The sequence below is a fragment of the Neofelis nebulosa genome, chromosome 3, assembly GCF_028018385.1.
Source record: "Neofelis nebulosa isolate mNeoNeb1 chromosome 3, mNeoNeb1.pri, whole genome shotgun sequence".
NCBI classification, from domain to species: domain Eukaryota; kingdom Metazoa; phylum Chordata; class Mammalia; order Carnivora; family Felidae; genus Neofelis; species Neofelis nebulosa.
Genome location: NC_080784.1, coordinates 172,709,782 through 172,736,171, shown reverse-complemented (window position 1 = coordinate 172,736,171; position 26,390 = coordinate 172,709,782). Strand labels below are relative to the sequence as shown.

General features: G+C 44.4%; 1 protein-coding gene across 8 annotated transcripts in view; it reads right to left on the bottom strand.

Annotated features, from left to right (window-relative positions):
• Positions 1–25,428, bottom strand: part of APBB2 (amyloid beta precursor protein binding family B member 2) — a 383,779-nt gene extending 358,351 nt beyond the window's left edge. For 5 of the 8 annotated variants that reach the window (XM_058722758.1, XM_058722762.1, XM_058722765.1 and 2 more), the window contains exon 1: positions 25,291–25,427. The gene's annotated coding sequence lies outside the window, so the exon portion shown is untranslated. Of the gene's footprint in view, positions 1–25,290 lie in introns of all 8 variants that reach the window. The other 3 variants (XM_058722766.1, XM_058722767.1, XM_058722763.1) reach the window with 2 other exon arrangements.
• Between the last annotated feature and the right edge of the window lie 962 nt (positions 25,429–26,390).

Genomic DNA, 26,390 nt, shown 5'->3' with positions numbered 1-26,390 from the left:
TATCAATAAAGATACATATATACTCTCTCTCACACAAAACCAGGTTACCCAGACGACTATTAACAATGTTATCTCCAAGGAGTAGGGAGAGAGATTGGGGCATTTATACTTAATACAATTCTGTATATCTAGAGAAATAAATAAAATAAAACCTAAAGAACACCCACACGTTTTCAATAATCACTACAGTTTTACACAGAGATGTGACTTATTCCCAGATATGACCCAGCTGACCATATCTGTCCACTGAAAATACATCTTCACTTGGCCTTTCTAGGACCTCACACTCCTACTTTAGCAGCCACTCCTTCTCAGTCTCTTTGGTCTGTTCTTCCTCATATCTTCAACCCTAACTTGTGAAACAGAGGCTAAGCTCTTACAAGTCAGTCCCTCCCTGGATGCTCTTTATTCTTCCAAACCTACAGCTCCAGCTCAGACATCCCCCCTAAGCTCCAGACTTCTAGATCCAACTGCCAGGTTCCTAGGTCCAACTGGATTTCTATCAAACGCCTCAAAATACCATATTTGAAGCTCAACTCCTGATCTGTCCTGCCTTTGTCCTTTGGGCTCTTATAACAGAATACCACAGAGTAGGTGGCTTAAAAACAACAGAAATCTATTTCACACAGTTCTGGAGGCTGGGAAGTCCAAGATCAGGACACTGGCGGATTTGGTGTCTGGTGAGTATCCTCTTCCGGGTGGTAGACTGTGTCTTGTATGTTTACATGGTAGAGAGCAGAGAGCACTATCAGGCTCTCTTGTGACCCCTGTAAGGGCACTAATCCCATTTGTGAGGGCTCCACCCTCATGACCTCATCTAACCCTAATTACCTCCCAAAGGGCCCATCTCCTAATACATTCCAGACAGGGGTTCAACACCTGAATTTGTGGGGGACACAAACATTCAGTCCACAACACGGTCCCACCAGAAGCTGACTTCTGCATCTCAATTCAGAGCAGCCACACACTTCAAGCTGCTCAGACTAACACCCGCAAGATCATCCTTGATTCCTCCCTTCCTACCGCACCCCACATTCAACCCACTGATAAATCCCATCAGCTCCACTTTGTATTACTTTTTTGTATATTTTTTTAACTTTTATTTATTTTTGAGAGAGAGACAGAGCATGAGCAGGGGAGGGGCAGAGAGAGAGGGAGACAATGAATCCATAGCAGGCCCCAGGCTCTGAGCTGCCAGTACAGAGCCCAATGTGGGCCCGAACCCCCAAACCGTGAGATCATGACCTGAGCTGATGTCAGGTGCTTAACCGAATGATCCACCCAGGTGCCCCCATCAGCTCCACTTCGAAAACATATTCAGAATCCAGTAACTCACCATTTCCACTGCCCCCCCCCCCACTTCAATCATCTCAAACCACATTAAACCAGTCTTCGGACTGATCTTCCGGAGTCCACCCAGCACCCTTAAAGTCGATTCTCACCACAGCCACTGGACAACCCTCATAAAACATCAGTCAGATCATCACCCTTGGCTGGGAAGCCTCCAGCTACTTCACATCTTTCCTGGCATGAAAGTCAAGGCTCTTCCAATGGCCTAACCAGCCCTGCAGGATATTTCATTACCTTCACCCCCACCTTTTTTTGTTGTTTATTTATTTATTTATTTTTGAGAGAGAGAGAGAGAGAGAGAGAGAGAACGACACGGGGAGGGGCAGAGAGAGAGGGAAAGAGAATCCCAAGCAGGCTCCAAGCTGCCGGTGTGGAGCCCAACATGGGGCTCAATCCCACAAACCATGAGATCATGACCTGAGCTGAGATCAAGAGTCAGACGTTTCATCAACTGGGCCACCCAGGCACTGCTTCATCCCCACCGTTTTATCTGAGCCCATCTACTTCTCCCTCATTCATGTCACTCCAGCCCCGCTATCCTCCAGCTCCTTCTGGAAAGCTTCTTCCCACAACATGCACAGCAGAGGCCATCCCTCTGCCTCCTTCAAGCCTCGAGTCAAACACCACCTCTCCTGTCAAGACTTTTCTGTCCATCCCCAACATCGTTTAAAACCACATCCCCGCTTCCTGGGGGCACCTGAGTGGCTCAGTCAGTTAAGCGTCTGACTTCAGCTCAGGTCATGATCTTGCGGTTCGTGAGTTCAAATCCCACATGGAGCTCTGTGCTGAGAGCTCAGAGCCTAGAGCCTGGAGCCTGCTTCGGATTCCTTGTCTCCCTCTCTCTCTGTTCCTCTCCTGCTCATTCTCTCTCTCTCTCTCTCTCTCTCTCTCTCTCTCTCAAAAATAAATATTTTTTGAAAGGCATTCTTTTAAAAATTAAGTTTATTAAATTAATGTTATTTATTTTTATTTATCAAATTAAATTAATTTTATTAAATTAATAAAATAAGTAAAATCACATCCCTTCCCCCTAAGCCCCCTCTTCTCCAGCCCCATAGCCTGCTCCGCTTTTCTCCATGGCACTTACACCTTACAACGTCAATTATTTTATTTAGTTACCGTCTAAAATGCTGACAATGGTGCAAGTCCCAGGAAAGCTCAGTTCTGCCTGCTGTGTGCATGCTGTAACCTGAGCATCTAGCTGGTGCTCAATAACTACATGTTGGATGAACAGATATAAACTTTGCCCACTTATTATCACCAACACTTTAATTTAATGTAAAATAATTCTATTACTGCTATTATGTTGTTTATGTCCTGAATTTTCCAGAACAATTTCTAATTAAGCATCTCCCCAGAAACCTCACTCATCAGCCTGCCCCTTGCCCAACACTGGCCTTAGCTGCCCCTGTAGTTGAGATTTTTTTTTTTTTTTTTTTTTTTTTTTTGCAAGCGAGAGGGGGCTTAAGAGGCTCCACTCCAAGTATTAACAATTATTATCTCCAAATGTTAAAATTTCTCGTGTTGTTTTACTTTTAAGTTTCTTTTTGCCTAAGTCTTGTCGTAACGGGCACATCTTACTTTCATAATCAAAGAAAAACCACAATCGGAAATGACATCCCCCTTCAAAAAATAAAAATAAAAGTGAGTGGGACCATGGCTGAAATCACGCATTTGCAACATCACAGCCCTGAGAAGGACAGCCAAAGAAATCCAAGGCCGTATGTGCCCTCTCACCTCCGAACACACGCCAACCTGGGTGGCGCCACCAGGAGACTGCATTCCAGGGGTGGCTTGTTTAAACTCACAGTGGTTCAGAACACAGACTGCCGTCACCAGGTAATCTGGAGACAATTAACAACAAACCAAAGCCATCTTTAAATTGATCACTTAGAGATACAGGTGGTTCGCCAGATTTAAAAACAAAACTATGTTGGCTCAACATGCTGGTTTATTTTTTTTATTTTGCCTAATCAGCAATCTGCACATAGCTCTGTGCCAACGTCTAGCCTATCTTAATCATTTTTTCCTCTGTTTAAACCAAGTACACTGTATTTTCTTTACCTCCTAATCCCAACGTTCAAATGGTAAAAGTTTTTTAAGAAAGTACACGGACCTGAGGGTGCAGCATTTATACAAGGCCCACAGGAATCTGTGGATTAGAATGAGAGTATTAAGTGAGCCTACCTTGTCTTTCAATAGCAAATACAAGAGTAGTAACATTAATTAGAGCCAATACTTCTTGAGCATGCACTTTGGCCAAGCACTGATCTAAGCACTTCAAATTAATATATTCATCTAATCCCCTCAAAGCTTGTTATCACTACTTAAAATACAGAGGCACAGAGAGGTCAAGAAAATAGCTTAAGGTTACACGGCAGTAAGCGGCAGAGTCTGAATCCTGGCTCTAGGACATACCTACACCCTTACACCTCTGTGAATGACCACTGGGTGTCTCCTGTACCTATCATGGCATTAAGACCTCAGACTTTTGGATGTACTACTCTCACTTCCCCTAATATTCTTTCCTTCCTTTGCTGCCTGGCAAATTCCTATTCAACCTCTAAAACCCATCTTTGGGAAACCTTCCCTGGTCCTCCAAGGAGAATTAATCATGCTCCTTCTACTTTCTACCACCATTTTTTGTTCATATGCCTTTTCGCTAACATGTAAATAAATAAATCTCCCTCACCTTGACCATGAATCTATGTGGAAAGGAGCTACATCTAATCCATACTTGAATTCTCCACGCTTATTATAAATATCACAAAAATTCATTTAGAGATTTAGGATCTTTCGGGGTTCATTTCATAATACAAAGACATTTATGAAGTGCTTACTATTCTAGGTACTTTACGCATTTTAACTCCTTTAATCCTCACCACTATAACCCTATTGAAAAAGATTCTTATTATGTCCCCATTTTGCAGATGTGGAAGCAGAGGAAGTTAAAAATTCTGTTACCACCTAAGGTGAGAGCTAGTAAGAACCTGAACTTGACCCCAGGCAGTCTGGCTGCATGCTCACTGCCTGTCCAGTACACAGGTTCTGCACCAGACTCTCTGAGGTCTAAGGAAAGGTTCTTGCTCATTAAGATGCCACATGGAATCCACTTTCCTTTCTTCTTCACATTAAGAGAGGGAATGATCACCTGAAGGATCTGTGAGGGCAGAGATCCTGTCTGCTTGGTTCACTTACTGTCTAGCATAGGGCCTGTTATTAAAAAGGAAACTCAGGGGATATTTGCTGAATGATAAAAAAATCAATTATAGCTCTAAAATGACTATTTTCTTTACATATAATAGCATTGTTCAAAGTATCATACATACATTACCTTCAAAACAACTACATGAGGAAGATACTCTTTTTAGCCTTATTTTATAGATGAGGAAACCAAGGCACCATGAGGCTCAGTAACTTGCCTAAGACCAATCACAACACTAGAATGTGAAGCCAGGATTCAAACTCTGGAGGTCTGACTTGTCCTGCAGCTTCCTGTGGCTGCTGTAACAATCACAACCTGGGAGGCGGAAACAACAGGAATTTATTGTCTCAACAGTTCTAGAGGCTGGAGTTCTGATATCATGGTAGCAGGCCCTAGCTCCCTCCAAGAAACCGCTGGGAGAGGGTCCCTCCTTGCCTCTTCCAGCAGCTGGAGGCCCCGGGCATTGGTTGGTTTGTGGCAGTGTAACTCCAGTCTGCCCCCAACTCCACATGACATTCTCATTTGGTCGGCATCCAAATTTCCCTCTTCTCATAAGGTCACCAGTCATAATGGATTAAGGACCCACCCTACTCTAGTACGACCTCATCTTAACATCACGACATCTTCAAAGTCCCTTTTCCATGTAAGGTCACATTCACAGGTACCAGGGGTTAGTTAAGCCTTCAATTTATCTTTGGGGCGGGGGAGGGGGAGAATGACACAGTTCAACCCCTAACGGATATGGCCTGTATAGTACTGACTCCAAAGATGCAGAGAAATGACTCTGTTTCTCTAACCAGTTTTCCTCTTCACTGATGCAAGATTTGCTCCTTCTCAAATCACCCTTCTGAATAAGGGGTGGTTAAAAGTTTGAGATCCAAGGGTTTCTTTACATATGAGGTAAACAGGACGCAACCAAAATGTAAACATGTTTTAAGTACAAGAGAAATTTTCTTTATCAGGAGAAAGCAAGTATTTCTCTCAAATGGAAGCCAGTTAATACACAGAAAAACTTCAAGTACTTATAATCCGCTTGGCTTCCCACTCTTTTACCTCCATTTTTTCCATTTTTAAGCCAACATCTCTGAGTTTTGACTGATGAACAAGAATTAAACCATCTTCTATAACAGTGACCTATTTGATAGTTGATATTTTCCTTTTAAAACTCTTAATAGAAGTGCTCCCTTCTTTTGAAAGCTAAATGATTCCCTGGGGTCTACAACCAACAGTTTAAGATTACATGTAACCTTCAAATTGCCTTCAAATTTTGATTAATAAAAATTAGCCTAATAAAAATTTGGAAAATGTAAACGAAGTACACAATTCTTCAAGGAAATGGGTGTTTCAAATTTCTCCTGCTAAGAGCCTCCCTATTCTTCCAGAGTCTGGTGTCAAACCTGTGCATTCACTCTATCATCAACTGTATTTTATTCATCTATTAATCATGAGAAATATGTTCACCACACATGGACAGCCTGATTTTCTCTGTGAGGGAAGCAACCAAAAACTTCCAAAACAAGTTAATTCAGCATTTGGCTCTTTAAATAAACTTGGGGGAAATCTCTGGCATGAATAACTGTTAACCAATCCACTGCTCAGGAGTTAGTCTTTGAAATGGTTTTCTTAGAAGGCATCATTGACATGGGGTGCCTGGGTGGCTCAGTCAGTTGGACAGCCTACTCCAGCTCAGGTCATAATCTCACGGCTCAAAGGCTTGTGAGTTCAAGCCCCGCGTCAGACTCTGCACTGACAGCTCAGAGCCTGGAGCCTGCTTCTGATTCTGTCTGTCTGTCTCTCTCTCTCTCTCTCTGCCCCTCCCCTGCTCATGCTCTCTCTCAAAAATAAATACACATTAAAAAAAAATTAAAGAAGGCATCACTGATATCTAAATGCATACATTTTGTGAGCTGAGATCATGTGTAGTACCACATAAGCTGCCTTAACTTGTTTTAAATATTAAAATATAGCATTTCAGTCGGGATATAATGTAGGTCAAAGCTACTCAAAGCAAACTGTAGAGAAAATGATATTTCCTAAAATCAAAATCTTGACCTGAAATTCTGTTTCTTGCATTCCATGAATTATCCAGAGTCAAATAGAAGTGAAAGTACTAACAGGTTACCCCAAAGGACAGTTCAATTATTTTGGAAGATACAAACGACCTATTTTTTTTTTTTTTAATACAGTAACAGCCTTCCTTAGAAAAAGATCATTATTAACATGGAATAATTTAGCAAGTCAAATTCTATTTCACTAGTACACCACATTAAAATGCAATTTTCAGGCTAATATATTTACAGAACATTCCAAGACTGCCAGTTGCACACCCCTGGTGGCTGCAGCTTATCCTCCGTAATTATTCTCAGGACAGGATGCTTAATGATTACAGAAATAACTGGCTTTTTCCTAAAGAAAAACAGTGAAACCTCAATTACATCTTTTAAAAGTACATATTAATCCTACAGAGTATATAGAAATTTTCTTTGTTTAAAGAAGAAATTAGAAAAAAATGCAAAGCAGCTACAATCACAACCAAATACACTTTGTGCTGCTAACATGAGCCTTCCCACACTTAGGTACTCTTTACGCTCCCAGGGAATTCCAGATTTTGCAACCTAGTAACTCTTGTACCTGGGGGAAATATTAATTTAAGGGTGTGCAGTGTGTGTGTGCTCACACATGCACACATACATGCCGCATTCACATGTACTGAGTGCCTCCCCAGTGCCAAGTTCTGTCCTCATAATCGACATTCAGCTCAATCCGATCACCTGCTCCAGCTGTATGTATGTCCTTGGACACTGGTAAGCCTCAGCTTCCCCACCTATATTGAGGGTAATTATAGCAACTACCTCACAGAGGCGTGGGACCAAATGATGCCCTCCATGTAACACATGCCACAGTGACCACTGTTTCACAGTAAGTGCTCAATAAACATTAACCCTTATAATTTCTATAGCATCCTCCCACAGGTGAGGGAAAGGAGGTAACTTATTTAGGGGCACTGCACTGAGACTGACCCAGGATCAAATGCGGATCCACGGGTATTCCAAGACTATCCAACTGTAATAAGGGGTACAAAACACTCCGAGGGACTATCATTCACACTTTCTGAAGATAAAAAAGCAGGAGATGAGGTAACAATAAAAACTCTCAGAGCGTTGAACACAAAGCATGAAAAATCTACTACCAATTATAAATATCTTTCCATTTGCCTTTTCTAAAAGATCTTTTAAAATATTTTAATTCTGAAAAATATCTAAGTTTTGATCAAGAACCATCTTCTACAGCCCAATAACAAATTTGGGGTTATTCTAGAATGCTTCGTCAACCTACCGACCATTTCAACAACAGGAAATCAAGAAAGCAGCATGTGTTTTCACGTTATCACAATAAATCCTCCCAACCCGGTATGAATCGTTCCAGATATTTTACAGACGGGAGAAGCTGTGGCTCAGGCAGGGTACCCACTTATATCCACCTGCCCAGGGCAGGGCCCAAACTGAAACTCAGTCCTGTCCAGACCGACAACCGACTCTCTCTTGAGAATAACACGAACAAGACGAAAGAAAAGTTAGGCCACGCAGTCACTTGGCTTTGAGGAAACACTCAACGAGATAAATGGGAAAAGTGCCACAGTTTGGGAAGACATTCAAATGAAGATTAATTTTTACCAAACTGTTTCATTTCCTAGAAGTCAGTAACAGATATGGCCAAAACTATGTCCCACAGAGAGCCTACCCAATTCACAATTTCAGGGTTCATCTCTCATAAAAGAAAGCTTTTTAAAAGACAAGAGCTTGGGGGGCGCAGTCGGTTAAGCGTCCGACTTCAGCCAGGTCACGATCTTGCGGTCCGTGAGTTCGAGCCCCGCGTCAGGCTCTGGGCTGATGGCTCGGAGCCTGGAGCCTATTTCCGATTCTGTGTCTCCCTCTCTCTCTGCCCCTCCCCCGTTCATGCTCTGTCTCTCTCTGTCCCAAAAATAAATAAAAAATGTTTAAAAAAAAAAAAAAAAAAAGACAAGAGCTTGGGATCATGTTCAGGTCAAGCAGCCCCTAAACATCCCCCCAGATGCTGGGGTCTGTGCCCTCTGCACCCCTCAAAGCTTCAGCCCCAGTGGCAGGCTACACCAAGATCAGAGCATGCCTAGAGCAGCTTCAGTCGGTGAGGACACAGGAAGGAAATGGGAACAGCTCTCTGTTTTTTGGTTTTTTTTAGCTTAAACTTTTTTTTCCCTTTGATTGTGGTAAAATACACATAACAAGATTTACCGTTACAACCGTGTTTAGGTGTACAGATCCATGGCATTAAGTACAATCACAGTGTTGTACATCCATTACCAACACCTGTCTTTGTAACTTTTTTCATCTTCCTCAAATCATACATATTCTAGATCCATTAAACACTAACTCTCCGTTACCTCCTTACCCCAGCCCCTGGCGACCACCTTTCTATTTTCTGTCTCTATGAATTACACTATTCTGGGACCCATAAACACATTCATTCAATAACCATCCCTTTGTGATTGGCTTATTTCACTAAGCATATTGCCAGTTCTTTTTTGTTCCCAGTTAGCCTCCTTGAAGAAACGCTCTGAAATGCACATCCTCTAGAGGACACGAAAATGAACATATGAGGGCATGTTTTTCCCCCTTTTACTGCATGCCAAAAGGACATAAAAACACTAATGATGGTCAGGGAGGAAGAAGAATGAGAAAGCCAACAAAATCATCCACGATCCCATGACGCAAGCACTCTATTTTCATTTCTACTCATTCTCTCGTAATCTTTTGCTTTATGCAAATGCAATTTGTATAATTACATCACATTGAGTATCCTTTAACCTAACCATCAATCAAAATAATAGATCTTCAAGTTTTTCAAAAATTTACTTTCAAGGTCAATGGCCAAGGAAAAATAAATGTTCTTTCATGAACACTCGTATCTTCCAAGCTCCCCTATGGTAGAACTAAGTTAAAATTGCCTGAAGTTTCACTCTGATAAAAGGAAATGGTCCTTGGCAAGACAGAACCATACTGTATAATAGTTGCTGCTGCAGGAAGAGGGCAACACCTTGGCAAAGTTCATACAAAAAACATTTACATTTTAAGCAAAAATGTATACAAACTCCGGATATGGCCATCCATCCCACCTATTACCGCTCTCAGTGGAAAACGACGCAATGGCATCTAATGAAAATCCTGTTTTCTTCCTAGGAAATAAAAATAATAATACCGCAAATCAACATTCTCCCCAGCTTTTTCATATTGATTTTCTTGCAATTCACATGTTCTCAGAACTAAGGGGGGAAAAGATAAAATTCAATAAAACTCCATGCCTTATTTTTGTTTCTTGTTTCAACTTGTGGCTTGCAAAATATATACATGTAATATATAGAACAGCAGGATCTAGTACCAGTAAAGGAAAATGATTTAAGATGAAATAAAACTCAAGTCAGCAGGAGATGACTTTGACCGGGAGACAATTATACCTAAGTTGAGGGAATGCAAGACTTCCTTTACTCATTTTAGTAGAAATAACCTCAAGACCTAGAAAAAAAGACATTTTTAGAAAACGACACTGACCCAACTGCTAGGTCTCATGCATAAGAGCAGTGAGTGTTACTTCTGTTCCACTACTTCTCACACTTCCTGCTCAAGTCACTGGAATGTATATCATTTGAATGCAGGAGTTTGGGGATACTAGATAATTGAAGACACAGCAATCCTGTGCACAGTAATGGTATCCAATATATCCACCACTCATACTAAATTTTCTGTTTCATTTAAGGAGAGCACAACCCATGCAAACACAGTGCCCCAACACAGAGGACCCAAAAGCACTAATCATTCCAAATTCCTAGAACTAGAAGGAAACCCCAGGTATTCCCTCTAGTGCCCCACCACTAGTTCCCTCACTGGGTGGGCCATTTCCAGGACTATTCCATCTGTATCTGCAGCTTCTTTAACCTTTTTCTCAGTCAGGCCCCACACTGCCTCTTTCTAGAAATTGCCCCAAGCACAAAAAATCAGCAGCACAGGATGGGAGCCTCCCCGCAACCCTGGCAAGTGAGCCAAATGCTCTTTTACTCTGAATTATTCTACAAAAAGACTCATCTTGGACTCTCCCTCAAATGAAAGTTTTCAGTGAGCTTATCCCACCTTGAACCTTTCCAGGCTTGCTGTGCCAAACTAGAACCATAAAGGTCAACAACAAAACTTCAAAAAGACAGACCCTGTCCATCTGCTCTGACTTCAGGAAGGGCCAAAACCAAACATACCTCAACTGAAAGGAAATCTAAATGCCAGTATTTTTTAAGCTGGTATTAAGATTCCAAAACATCAGTAAAGGTTCAGTACACAGCGTCTGACCCAAGCTTAATGTTCTCATACCTAAGGCTCACCCTTAGCAACTCCCAGCAGATCACTCCTCTCCCCCTACTTCTACTCAGGGTCAGCTGACACCCAAAGCTGTAAACATACCCAAAAGACGACAGAATGAAGAACTCAACCACAAACCATTCTCCATTAAAGTAATAGAGGCTAAAGCGTGTGCAGAAACCGCTTGCATGGACATGACATTACAGCCAACCCCTCCCCAAATGCAGCGAACGAACAATGACCTCTCAGGCTCTAAACGCCACTTACCTTTGGACCCAAATCAGTGGACTGATCCACTGGGCACAAGGCATTTGGAAAACCAATGTGAGAAATCCCACTCCCACCTTCTCTTCCACAATCAAAGTCACCAAAGGGGAAGCGGAACGTGAAGAGCAGAGAGAAGCCTGCCTCACGTGAAATATTCTTTTAGGTGTGCACGAAGCAGCAGCTTTAGAGCTGACTGTCCAAGGTGTGCAACAAGATACATCAGTTCAGAAGATGCTGCGCAAAGTAGGCCCGTGGGCAAACACGGGACTAAATGTAGTTAACCTCCTGAATATGTTAATGGAAAGAGAAGGTGCATGCAGTTTTCTGAACTCAATGGCAGAAACCTTTATTCCCAACATATTTCCCATAACTCAGGTTTCACTGAACACCCTTTGGGAAGTACTGCTTTCGGAGCTGTGGAAGCAAGGCTTGAGCCTGGATCTGAATTAGCAAGCACAATAATAAGGTGACGGGTGGAGGGGGGGAGCGCCTGGGTCGCTCAGTTGGTTGGGCGTCTGACTTCAGCCCAGGTCATGATCTCACGGTTCTCATGAGTTCGTGAGTTCAGGCCCCACATAGGGCTCTGTGTTGACAGCTGAGAGCCTGGAGCCTGCTTCGGATTCTGTGTCTCCCTCCCTCTCTGCCCCTCCCCTGCTCACACTGTCTGTGTGTGTCTCTCTCTCTCTCTCTCTCTCTCTCTCTCTCTCAAAAATAAATAAACATTAAAAAAATAAAAATAATAATAAGGTGACGTCAATCCAGTCTTCAAGACCACAGGGGCATCAGGGATCCTCAAAGACAGGCTTTAAAGTTAGGCCCTCTGCACCATTCTCGTAGCCTTAAACTGCTCCCTTCCATGTCATGATCTCGACATGGCCATCACTTCCTGTCGTGTCATGATCTCGACATGGCCATCACTTCCTGTCAATCAGGACACAGCTTAATAAGTCACTTCCTACCACTTGATCTAAAGGAGCCTTCTAGGCACTCTGCATCACATCCCCCAACTCTATTTTCCCCCTGGCACCTCCCACTGAGAAAGCAGGAGTGTTTTACTCATTGCCATAGTCCTAGGGCCTATTGGCACATAGTAGATAGATGCTCAATAAACATCTACGGAATGAATAAGCACATGAAGTATTCTAGCTATCCCTCCCTCTGGCTTAAAGAAATGATTGCTTAAACATCTGGTTACATTTAATATCAGTTCACTGAGATTTATTATTTCAAATAAAAAGACCACAGTTATGCTATGGTTGCTAAATTAAATGACATCTGCATATCTTTTGGACACATATTTTCATACCAAGCCACTATTTAAAAACCTATGTTTGAGTAATTTTTGAGTAATTCCAGAAACACTAATATGCTTAGTATTAGTCCCTCCCCTAGACCTTTCTAGAATTTGGACACAAAACCACACAGCTAACTGGCTCTTATGTTAACCAAACGCATGCTGATCTCATTAACAGCATGTTATAAGCCTATACCTTCACAACTGTGGGGGAAACTGTTGGAAAAACTAGCTGCTAAAATACGTTCTGGGGCATATTTATTAAAGTCTCCAATGATAAAGTTATTTTTCATTCATATATTCATTCGTTGACAAATGTTTAATGAGCACCCAGGATTTCTAAGCACTGGGAGCACAAAGATAAAGAAGTAACAGTGTTGTCCCTCAAGGGGCTTACAGACTAAAGAGAAGCCAGGAAAGTAAATAGTTGCAAAGCAGTATGACAACAAAGGCTTGATGTAAGAGAGATTGTCAGGCGCTCACAGTGGAAGCAAAAAGAACCAGTCACCCTGTCCTTGGTGACCATGTACCTAGGGTCTCCCAAGCGTGGTCCCCAGACCTGCAGCATCAACATCACCCAGGATATTGTTAGAAGTACAAACTTTGATGGGGCCACCCCACAGTCCTGGGAGTCAGAAACTCTGGGGGTAAGGGCAGAATGTGTGTTTTAGCCAGCCCTCAGGTCATTCTGACACACACTGAGGTGGGTGATGATTAAGCTACTTCTGAAGGAGAAACAAAAGTCAAGCAAGTAAAGAATACACCGACAGTAAGAATGGTTGCAGGCAATGGGAACAGAGGACAAAAGCCCCAAAGCCAAAAGGGCAGGTCGTGAGAACGGTGTGGCTCAAGCTCTGAGCATGAGATGGAGAGCGAAGCAGATCATGAAGGGTACCAGGTGCGATGCCAAGAAGCTGGCACATCATCTTGAGGGCAATGAGGAGCCCCTGGAGGGCTGGGACGGGCATGCCCGGACCTGCAGAGGATTTCAGGAGATCACTTTGCAGGCAGTGCAGAGGATGAACAGAGAGACCACAGAGAAGGCAACTCGACGAGAGGCCACAGTGGTGGGAAGGAAGGGAGGCACACCATCAGCAACAACATAGCTCCAAGCAGGAGTCTGGAGTCAGGGGCACCTTACAGATGTGGAGGTGCCAGGCATGCTGTCTACCCTTTCCTCTGGAAGGAAGCCGTGCCTGACACACCCCCTACACCCAACCAGGGCAGGTGCTAGTCTCGGAAGCAAGGAGTACCTCCCACCTCCCCTCGTGGTAGCACACATCACATTTTATCACAGTAGTCAGTCTCTCCCGCCAGACACAGAGTTTAGGCAGGCAGACACAGTGGCCATCCTGGTCAGTTTCCACCCTGGTCCGTTTCCACAGGCAGCATTTGGAACAGCGCCCAGCGCTTTGGAAGCCCAACTGAATGAATGGAGCTGGACAGGCCAGGAGGCCACTGAGAGGCCACTGCTCTCATTCAGGGGAGAGATAACTGTGTCATGGGGAAGGAATTAGAAAGCTTATGACAACTTGCCTGTTGGTTGTACGGATTGCCCTGAGGGACCTTAGAGACAGTTTTTTTCCGGTGGACATTGAGGTTTGGCCTCACGCATTCTCCAATCTAGGCTCCAGACAGGTATGCGGGGTGCCTCCGGAAAGCCCCAGGGTCCACATTGGCCAAGTCATCATGTCCATCTGTACCAAGCTGCAGAACAAGGAGCATGTGATTGAGGTCCTACGTAGGGCCAAGTTCAAGTTCCCTGGGCGCCAGAAGATCCACATTTCCAAGAAGTGGGGCTTTACTAAGTTTAATGGGGACGAACTTGAAGACATGGTGTGGCTAAAAAGCAGCTCATTCCAGATCGCTGTGGAGTCAAATACATCCCTAATCGTGGCCCCTTGGACAAATGGCGGGCTCTGCACTCATGTGAACCTCAGCACTGCCCTTCCCCATTCATGCCCACCAATAAATCCTGCTTCCTGTCAAAAAAAAAAAAAAGAAAGCTCATGACAACTTCTTACTTTTCTCAAGTCTGTTGATACCATTCAAAACACAGAATGGCAATCTTTACAGGTCAATTATGTTAGCAAAATTTGACAGTAAATCTGATCTGCTGAGTGGCAGCCACAAGCCCATCTTCCTGTGGAAAGCCATCAAGGACCATGACTTGAGCACTTTTGCAAGTGAAAGGAAGACCCAGTTGTAGGCCACAGAGACACTGCCACCTAAGGTAACAAGTTTGCTCTTTTGTTTTCAGAACAACTCCAAAACCTTCAAGTAGAGGACCAAGACGTTTTAAAGCCCACTGACACATTCTACATCTTTGCTTTGATTTTTAGAAATGATTTCAAGCAGGCAGATAATGTCGTGGCCCAATTACAGGGTATTTTGGAAGTAGTAGGCACCTAACCTGGGGGTGGAGCTGGTGGGTGGAGAGAGGGAAGAGTTAGTTACTAAGCAGGCACTACCACCTGCTCTCACTCTTGCGTGGAACTTCATAGAGAGGGGAGCTGTGACAATCAGGAAGTAAGGCGGTCTCCCCTGACCTGCTTCCTGCTTTCTCACCATTCCCAAAATAGAAAGAGCTAAGAAAAAATCATAAATATATTTCTCAGCCCTCCAGGGAAAGGTTCATTAAGGACATAAATCTGGGTCCCTGGGAAAAAAGGATGAAAGACAAAGCTATCAAAAGTCCTACAATCAAGAGGTGGAAACAGTGGAAAATAAAACCCATGGACAAAAAGGGACCAGAGAAACAAAAACAATGGCCAATTCTTACGCCAAAGCATACAGAGAGATGGTGCCACAAACTCAGCTGCCCTGGATTCTCTAAACTCAAGCTCTCTGGAGTCAAAAGTTAAAGTTTTGCTCAAAATAAAAAATACTTATAACTGTTAAGATCTTATTTCATGCCAAGTATTGTTCATTATTATATTCAAATATTAACTCATGAAAACCTCCTAACGACTATATCATATAGGCACCATTAGTATTCCTACTTATGGATGATGAAACTAAAGCACTGTACATTCTGTTCTCCACCTGTAATTCTGTAATTCTATTGTCGCCAGTCATGTGGCTATTAAATTGCAGAGCAAGACTGGAAGCCTAAGAATCTGGCTATTAACCACCTGCTACCACCTTTCCCTAAGGCTGTCTTGTGCATGCACGCACTGTATGATATTTACAAGCATCCTTGGCCTCTACCCACTAGATGCCAGTAGTACTCCTTCCACAGTCATGACAATCAAAAATGTCTCCAAGGGCACCTGGGTGGCTCAGTCATTAAGCATCCGACCTCGGCTTAGGTCATGATTTCACAGTTCAGGAGTTCAAGTCCCACATTGGGTGAGCTCAAGCCCCACTCTGGGTGAGCCCCACTCTTCTCTCTCTTTCTCTCTGACCCTCATGAGATTCTTCTCCATCTCTCTCTCTTCTCTCCCCCCCCCTCTGCCCCTCGCTCACTTGCACCCTCTCTCTCTGAAAGAAAGAAAGAGAAAGAAAGAAAGAAAGAAAGAAAGAAAGAAAGAAAGAAAGAAAGAAAGAAAGACAGACAAATATTCCCTGGAGGGTAAAATTGCCCTCCCCCACTCCTCTTTGAGAACCACTGCTATAGAGATTTGAAAGGCCAAATCTCTGGGTTCCCAATGGAAGGAGTGGCAAATCCCAGGTATTGGATAGAAGAAACAGGCTGTAACAGTTCTATGGAGGGAAGGAAAATGGAAAAGGAGTCAGCTGAAAAGGGTTTCTGTAGTGGGGATTTTACACTAGGAGTCCCTAGCCATGGCTCCTCACTCCCACCAAGTGAAGACAGCCTTCCTTCTCTCCACTCCCTCAGACTTCACACACATGCCTCTCCTGTCGCACCTTACAGTCAGTGCTCTGGTACATTCCTCTGTCTTCCTGAACTTCTCACAGTGCCTGGCACAACGTACGTGCTCAATAAACATCTGCTGAACAAAGGCATGAACAAATAAATGAAGCTAAGGTTTCTTGTTGTCTGTCTCCACTAGTGGTCTGGAAAATGTATAAATAAATAAAGCCTGGTTATAAGAGAAGATAAATTCTGGTCAGATAGAAGAATCTGAGGTTGAATCAGTGTTTCTCAAAGTATCTATATGTCTGTGAGTCCAGACCATGCCTCAGTTACTAGGTTCAGAAATTTGGTATTAGTTCACTCAGGAAAAAAATCAACTCAAGGAACCTAACTCACGCTAAAGAAATTCTAATTTATTCACTTCCACTGACAAGTAGTACTGCCCAGCAAACAGGCAGACTCTCTTGCCCAGGATAAAAGTCCACTTAGGAAATCCAATGAAAATCAGAAGGGAGCGTGCCGGATGCTCCAAAGAGAGGCACCACCAACAAGCATGCTGAATTTCTCTCTCCAGACCCACCACTCCAGCGGCCAAAAGTCTCAAGCCAGCCACAAGTAGCTGGAGAAACCTGGAAACCCTCACCTCACCTTCTCCCAGACATCAGAAACCTCTGCCATGCTTAGCATTGCCCCATGATCGGCACGTGACAACCAATCAGATTCCAGTGTGTATTTTTTCACAGTAGAAACATTCTAGACTGCAATGTGTCCAGAGAGGCTATACAGCAACCCCTAGTTTCAGACACATTCAGAAATTATATCTGGATTTTCTGCTACTCAATTTGTGGGCACATGAAAGAAACGCATATTGGAACCGTAATATGAAAGAACTAATTCCACCGTTAAATATGTGGATTTAGGTTAATGTCCATTGTGAAAATGGATGAAAGGTGAAATTTTCACCTCTTCCCCAAATGGTGAATTTAGGAAGGTTCCTCACTCAGAAGAGATAAGAAGGAGGTACCCTAAAGGACTAAGTGAGATGTTTCCTGTAAAACACAAGGCACATAGTTGACCCTTAATTAATAAATGTTATTTCTTCATCCTGTCAGTCCCTCAGCAATCCTCTGATGGACTCCTCTATACTCACTACAGTTACAGGGTTAGCATTACTGTTCACTGTGCAGGCTTTAGTCAAAAGGACCTCTAAAGTTTCTTTATCTCTAAAATGGGGACAGCACTACGGCATTTTGTAAGAATTAAATAGGTTAACGGTGATAAAGCTCTTAGCACAAAGAGCTCCAACAATAGATTGCCATGATGACCACTAAGACCCAGATATCATTAAGCATAGATTTTAAAGTATTATTTGAAAATACATCATTTTCGGGGTGCCTGGGTGGCTCAGTCGGTTGAGCGTCTGACTTCGGCTCAGGTCATGATCTCAGGTTTGTGAGTTCGAGCCCCGCATCGGGCCCTGGGCTGACAGCTCAGAGCCTGGAGCCTGTTTCAGATTCTGTGTCTCCCTCTCTCTCTGACCCTCCCCCATTCATGCTCTGTCTCTCTCTGTCTCAAAAATAAACAAACATTAAAAAAATTAAAAAAAAAAAAAAAAAAAAGAAAATGCATCATTTTCTTAACCTACTATTTAAAACAGAAATAAGCTGGGTTTGCAATTCCCTGAGCAAACTATTCTTAAGCTTCCTACTTGCTCTGGAAGACATGATACTCAGAGGTCCAAACCAAGCTGGCTGTTAGACCACTTGTAGTTCTATGGCTTTGACTCTAGCAGCATTTCCTAGAAGCACCAACGCCAAATTGCTAAAGCATGCTGCCTTGGCAGAAAGGAGCCTGCATGCAAAGAAACCAACACTAAGAGCTGTCATTTTGAGGCCTTGCCTGCTGAAATTCACATTTCAGTTGTCCTTTCTGCTCTCTCAGACCCTCATCTTTCTTCTTGGCACTTCCTTTGACATTCTTGGGCTATAATTCAAAAATATCTGCTAGTTCCCAGAGCACTTTCAAAATTAGCTTCTTCCAAGCTCCTAAGACCCTGGTCTCTACCAGTGACCCTACATTCCTGGAAGGCCCAGAGGCCCCATCAGCCCACCCATAAGCTCCAGTTTGGCCTGGCCTACACTTCTCACTCTATCCCAAAGGCAGGGCTCGGACATCTCAGGCCTGGCTTCCCAGACTTGTCAATTTCATGGACCATTAAGCTGCCAAATAAAAATATTCCCACCAATTCATTAAAAAAAAAAAAAAAAATCTAACCCCCAAATCAGAAGGGTATAGTCTCAGAGAAAAAAGGACACATCTTTATGGGACACCTGGGTGGTTCAGTTGATTAAGCATCTGACTCTTGATTTCAGCTCGGGTCATTGATCTTGTGATTTGTGAGATCAAGCCTCCACATCGGGCTTTGCACTGACAGCATAGAGTCTGCTTGGAATTCTCTCTCCCTCGCTCTCTACCCCTTCCCGGCACATGCATGTGTGCTCTCTCTCTCAAAATAAATAAACATGAAAAAAGAAAGAAAAGAGAAAAAAGATAGGGCGCCTGGGTGGCTCAGATAGGGCAACCGACCTCAGCTCAGGTCATGATCTCGCAGTTTGTGAGTTCGAGCCCAGGTCGGGCTCTGTGCTGACAGCTCAGAGCCTGGAGCCTACTTCAGATTCTATGTGTCCCCCTCTCTCTACCCCTCCCCTGCTCATGCTCTGCGTCTCTCTGTCTCTCAGTCTCTCAATAATAAATAAACGTTAAAAAAATTAAAAAAAAAAAAGAAAAAAGGGCACATCTTCTAATTTAGACACACTTACAAAACATTCACTTCAGCATCATCATTATTTTGATAAGGCCAGCAAACACATCCCCAACAGACAATGGCCTGCAGGCCTAACACCATGCTTTGCACTTTTAAATTGTGTGGAAACTAAAACCTGATTTATAGGGCAGCAATTCTGAAAACACTACATCCTACAGCACTGTAATGCCAAGCTTTCCTTCTCCCAAAACAGCTTTGCCCTTCACTCTCTGGAGCTCTCTGCAGGTTCTCTCCAACCTCCTCCTCCTAAACGCACTTCCTCCTAGCTCCGTTACAAAACCGCATTCTTTTTAGCCTACTTTAAAAGAAAAACACAAACGAAACCACTTTTCCTCCCACCCTGAGTATTCCTAAAGCATACTTTCCAGTAGAGTTACACTTTTAAAACCTCAGTTATTACCTAGCAGACAAAATTTTGCAGGATTTCCATGAGAGGCAAAGAATAGAACTTATAACCACTGTCAAATCATAAATACCTTAATCCATAATTCCATACTACTCATTTTTTTCCAAGTTCTCATCCCATCTTTGTCCATATAAATCTATACATTTTATGTATCAATACATTATACATTTAGACCTTTTTCCTGATGATAAAACTAATGTCTGTCCTAGCATTTGGTCAATGCTTATAAAACCAGGTAGGATTCAAACATAATGGAAATAAGATTATGCAGAAAGGAAATGTCTCCTGTGAGTCTACACCTAAAGGCCTCTAACACTTTTTTTTTTTTTTTTAAGATTTATTTTTAGAGAGAGAGCTCATGAGTGAGGGAAAGGGGCAGAGGGGGAGGGAGAGGGAACGAGGGGGGAGGGGGGAATGAATCCCACGCAGGCTCCACACTCAGCACAGAGCCCAACACAGGGCTCGATCGCACAACCCGGGATCATGAGCTGAGCTAAAATCAAGAGACTGGCAGTCAACCGATTGAGCCACACAGGTGCCCCAAGGCCTCTAATACTTTGAAATTGATCCAGACTTCTTACTTCTGGCCAAGTTGTAGTGACCTGACTTTCTAACCTCTATGCCTTTCCTCCCTTAGGGCTCTCATGTTTGAGTTACTGCTTCACTCCTACCAGAGGCCTAGTAACCCTGCAGCCTGGTTAACATCAGAAGCATTAGATTTACTGCCTGTTTATCATCAATTATTAAAACGTGGGTAACAACTCTGGCGTCTCCTCACCTGCCTCGCTTGAAGGTTAATGACACTGAGTTTTGTGAATGTCATGAAAGCAAAGTGCACTACAAACACCGAATGCATCAGTCTCCTTTGTTCTCTGCCCCATCATCATAGCTTGCCAAAAGAAAAAGAAAGAAAAGGAAAAAAGTTCACGATCTTGCCAAAGCTGAGTAGATGTCTCTCAACAGCCACCACTCCTGCTACTGCAGAAGCGGACCCTGGACACCTGCCCAATACAGGGATGGTGCTAACATGAAATGATAATGATAATTTTATTCCAGAGAGCAAGGGCTACATTTCTAATCGAGGGCTGAAGACAGAGGATGGGGACATGGAAAGGGCTTGCCAAAACTTCCTAGGAGTAGGCCCGGCACCCCAGACATATGATACTCTCCTCTGTGGCCTCTGTAGAGGCTTCTCTCTCAGTTTATCTGATGCCCAAGAGCAGAGTTTCCCCTCAGAAGATGCTATAAAACAGTTTCAAATATCTAATGTGCTTTATCCAAATCTAATCATTACCTTACCCCTACCTAGACTTGGCAGGGCCACAGAGTTAATTTTATGACAACCATTCTTTGACAAAAACTAAAGGGGAGTTAAGGATTTGGCCAAAAAAAGGAAGGGCATTCCACAGGGTGCCTGAGTGGCTCAGTCAGTTGAGCATCCGACTTCGGCTCAGGTTATGATCTCATGGCTCATGAGTTCCAGCCCCACGTCCAGGTCTGTGCTGGCAGCTCAGAGCCTGGAACCTGCTTCAGATTCTGTGTCTCCCTCTCTCTCTCTGTCCCTCCCCTACTTGCACTCTGTCTTTCTCTTTCTCAAAAATAAATAAACTTTGAAAAAAAGTTTAAAAAAAAAAAAAAGGGAGGGAAAGGCAATCCTCAAAGGCCAGGTCAGGATAGGCCAGACCTAGTGAAACACAAAATCAGCTTCATCTAATGCTCTAAATTAAGTCCAAATCACCCCCCCACCCCCACCCCCACGTCCTCAAATGGTTGCATCACAGACTCCTGAAATGGGACAAAAGAACCCAACAGGAGGTGCACTCTACTGCAACTCCCTCATTTTACAGATGGAAAAACTGAGGCCCAGACAAGGAAACAGACTTTCCCAAGATCACACAGTAAATGAAAGTAGCAGAAGAGCCTGACTCAGAGGCAAGTCTTGGGAGTCACTGGTTCATAGTCTTTCCACCAAATCCCACCAGACTCTTTTATTATGGAGAATCTGTCACTCTGTGTCTGACAAACCATTTCAACTGAGACATGCCATCAACTGGAAGAATACTAATAACACTAATAACACATTCGAAATAAAATGGGTAATCTGGGTTTATCTCCCTTACAGTTAGGTTTATGTGTTGGTAGCACAACACTGTTGAAAATAAACGAACATAAAACAGTTTTTAAATCCAGAGAGACTATTTAAAACATTCAAATCATTTTGAAAACATGCTGTTCCAATCAAATCTAATTCCAAATAACAAATCAAAAATGTTTCACAACAGAATGCTTCTTTAATAACGAAAACGTCAGAAATATTCTCATATAAGATAAAACTTTAAAGTTCTATTGCTGTGCAATCAAACTATTGTCCACCTCCTCAGAGGGGCTTTCTTGGGAAGCTGACATTCATGTGAAAGATACTGAGACATAAGATAATATACGTAAGAAGCTTCATATCAGACTTGGCACAGAGCAAGCATTCAACAAATGCTAGTTTCCTTAACATGGGGCAGGAAAATAAGAATTGCTCACATAACTAGTTAATACCTTCTTATAATACTTTCCTAAAAGCCCTACAGCCATGGAAAACTTAAGGTGTTACAACATCAGAGTCCTGCCTATTTTAAAAGTGTAACTCGGGGCGCCTGGGTGGCGCAGTCGGTTAAGCGTCCGACTTCAGCCAGGTCACGATCTCACGGTCCGTGAGTTCGAGCCCCGCGTCAGGCTCTGGGCTGATGGCTCAGAGCCTGGAGCCTGTTTCAGATTCTGTGTCTCCCTCTCTCTCTGTCCCTCCCCCGTTCATGCTCTGTCTCTCTCTGTCCCAAAAATAAATAAACGTTGAAAAAAAAAAAAAAAAATTTAAAAGTGTAACTAAGGGCACCTAAGTGGTTCAGTCGGTTAAGCGCCCAACTTTCGATTTCGGCTCAGGTCATGATCTTGCAGTTCAGTTCATTGGGTTCAAGCCCCATGTCGGGCTCCAAGCTCACAGCATAGAGCCTGCTTGGGATTATCTCTCCCTCTCTCTCTCTGCCCCTCTCTTGCCCACACACCCCACCCCCTCTCAAAATAAATAAACTTTTTTAAAAAGTGTAACTAAAAAAGATAGAGAATAATTCATTTTTCTTAAAAGGCAAATTTAGATACTGTGAAATCAGAGTACTCAGCATAACCCTGTACTATTTTTTTTTTTAAGTTTATTTATTTATTTTGAGAGAGAGAGAGAGAGCAGGGAGGGGCAGAGAGACAGGGAGACAGAGAATCCCAAGCAGGCTCCACACGGGCAGTGCAAAGCTGGACACAAGGCTTGAACCCACAAACTGTGAGATCATGATCTGAGCCGAAACCAAGAATCTGATGGCTTAACTGACTGAGCCACCCAGGTGCCCCAACCCTGTACTAATACTAAGGCAAGGCTTTCAGTATTAATTCCTGCTGTAACAAGAAAGAAAGAAAGAAAGAAAGAAAGAAAGAAAGAAAGAAAGAAAGAAAGAAAGAAAGAAAGAAAGAAAGAAAGAAAGAAAGAAAGGAAGGAAGGAAGGAAGGAAGGAAGGAAGGAAGGAAGGAAGGAAGGAAGGAAGGAAGGAAGAAAGGGAATTCAATGTTTGTTGTTTTTCTGGTGGCAGGAAAAAGATCACTGAAAGTTGAAACGTGACATTAAAAAAGTAAAAAGAGTAACAGTTTTAAAATACGTTATCTTTGTACATGTGGATTCTTACAAGATGTAGTAATTTTTTAAATAATGTTGTAGTCTCTTACTCATATTAGTCCATTTAAGTGTAAAATGCCAGTCTTTTAGACTTCAGCTCATCAAGCTTTTCCACTACCACTGCATAAAAGTTTCACAAAGTGCTGAATGGTGCTGGCTCCTTGGAGGTGAATTACCTAGTTCAAAATATCCTTTTGAAAAGAGAATAAAGTGTAAGGAACTCCTTCCCTGGAAAAAGATCTCAACTTTAGACCCCTTTCTCCAAAGCTCTGACCAAATACCCAGGGGCATCCCTAGATTATGAAGACCTCAAGGGATTCTGGGGGTCATGCAGTACGATGATGACAGAAGAAAAGCAACAGAAATCTTGCCTGTGTGTCTCCCTTGGTATCCTGACTCCTAGCCCACTATACTGTACTGCCACCTGTGTTCTCTCAGCATCTCCCCCAGCACGAGATTCCTCATCCATCTGAAAAATGCCATCCTTTCAAATCAGTGCATTTCTAGGATTCTGCAAATTACGATACACAGCTGTTGAACAATTACTGTTTTCAAGCTACAAATAGAAAATGCAACAAAGCTGCTACCTAAATTCACAAAGAAATCCCCCTTCAAGGATTATGTTCCTGAAAGGCCAGCTACACAAACTTGGATATCCTTAATTATCATGGCCTTTTGAGGACAAGATTTGAAATAGAAGTCCATGACAAGGAAAAAAAAAAAAAAAAAATCAAAGACTTAAGAGACCCAAATCCAGAACAACAGATCAGGAAGCCACTGTTTTGTTTGTTTAAATCAGTTAAATATTAAACAAATGACAAACCAATGCCAATTTCCCAAAGTTTCCTCATTTCTTGGAACTGAAACACCACTGTTGGCATCATTTTATGATAATCCTTTAGGTATTTCATCTAAGTCATCAGGCGCAATGTAAAGACAGTGACTGAAGGACTTGTTAAAACTACGCCCCCTCCAGAACCCAGTCTCGTCGGAGCTTCTGACCCTGACCTTGTTAGTCTCTTCTCAATCTTGGCCCTCCCAACCACTCAATCCATCCAAAAACGTTTATGACAGTTGTGGCTCTAAACTGCGCAGAACTTGACTACAAAACGGCCACAACTCTAAATCTGATTTCTCCAATTTATTCTGGTTTAATTCAAGTTCCACTCTCCCTCGGCCCTTCGCCCTACCCCCTCAGTTCTAGATCTCTTCACCGCGGTCTAGACCATCCAGCATTGTTTCTATGGGACTCGGCACCCCTCGCTCCGTCCAGCGCTGTTTTCATCGAACAAATGTCATTTCCAACGTTCAACCCTCCATTCCTCCCGCCGGGCAGCAGAGGGGCATTCAGGACCCGGTGGCCAGCTTCCCGGATTAGGTCCCCTTCGCCCAGCCATTTTCTACTTAAAACGCTCTCTGCCGCCGAGAGGGAAATGAACTTTTCCCCCTTTGATCTCCCAGCAGCTAGCGTCTGAACCCCCAAGAAGCCAGCGCCGTCTCCAACTCCCCGGCAGGAGCGCGCTGCCGCCCCAGGAGGGAGAGCCCAACCGCACAGCAGAGGCCGGTACCAGGGCAAGGGGGTGTGCGCTCTTCTCCGCGGCGCCCGCCCTCACTTTTCCCCTCCGCAGCCCCCCACCCGGGCGCACCCCGTCCAACCCTGTCTTCCCCCGCCCCAGGCCCCGCCAAGCCCGGGCTGCCGAGGGAACCAGGGCGCCGGGAAGCGGGAGGGATGGAAGTCAAGGAGTGAGCCCGCAGTCGCGGTGCCACCCGGCCGGCCCTGCGGCGCGAGCGCAGGGTGCATCGGACTCCGCAACGAGTTCCCCCTGCAGATGCCGCGGCAGCTGCTGCAGCTGTGGCTGCCGCGAGGCGGGCGGCAGTGGCCGCGCAGCCCCAGGGGCCGGCAGGAGAGGAGCAGCAGCCGGGCTGAGCGCAGCCACTCGTCGCACGCCGCTGCCGCTGCCGCTGCCCGGGTCTCTCGCCAGCACTCCCGGGCCGCCCTGGGGTCCAGGGCAAAAGCAAGGAAGAAAACGAGGCTCACCAGCGATGCGCGCCGCGCTCGCTCCGGCACCGGCGCCCGGCTGCTCTGCTCCAATCTCGCCTTCCCTGGAGCGCCCGGATCAGCTGCGGGTGCAGCGCACGAGCTTCCTACTTGAGACCAGGACGGGCTCCGGCGACTGAGCATGCCCAGTGCCGCTCCGCGAGTCCCGCGCAGGCAGCGGCGCCGGCGAGATTCCACTTCTCCAGGCTTTGGCGGCGGCTGCGCGAGGAGAAACTGGAGGGACCCGGCCAGGCGGGGGCCGAACCGGAGAAAGGCGGGGCCGGGGGCGGGGGCCGGGGAGGAGGGGGCGGGCCGCGCTCCTCGTGCGACCCCTGCAGGCAGAGGCTGCGGGGCCTCTGGGACCCACGGTTCCCCTATTACCTGGGAAGATGGCAGGGAGGCAGTGGGGGCCTGGGTTCCGTGAGCCAAGGCCTGGGAGTCGCGATGCAGCCCAGTATCCCCTCCATGTGGCTTGGCGTCTGTCTGCACCGGCAGGCAGTTGGGTAACCTCATCCCTGGCTAGTCTTTTCCCCCACATGTCTGCAATCCCTTATAATGGGAAGATGTACCCAGATGACAGCTGCCCACACCCACCCAGCTGCAACTTGTAGGCGAGAACTTCTGCCTCCTTATGCAGAATCCCAGGCATATGCCACACACACCATCGCTTGAGGTGAAAATCACAGCAAGATCACCTCAGGGGAGAAACAAACCTGCAGGAGGGGAAAAGCATAATTTCCTTTTCGTCCCCAGGAATATTATCTATAATAGGTCCCACTTCCAGAGTCTCTGAATAGGTAGGCCTATGGTGGGGCCCAAGCATCTGTATATCTAACAAGTTCCCAGGTAATGCTGGTGCTGCCGGTCAGAGGACTACACTTTGAGAACCACTACTGTACCTATACCCACAGCCTTATCTGTGATCTGTGTCAGGAAGATTATGCCGGAAGTAAACAAACGGTAACTATGAAGTTATAGCGCCGCCTCACTCATCCTCTTCCCCAAACTTCCAGAATTCACTACTTCCTTGAATAACAAACTCACACCTAGCTGGTCCTTACTCTTCACGTGAGGATTGTGTGTGGTTGGGGTGGGCAGTA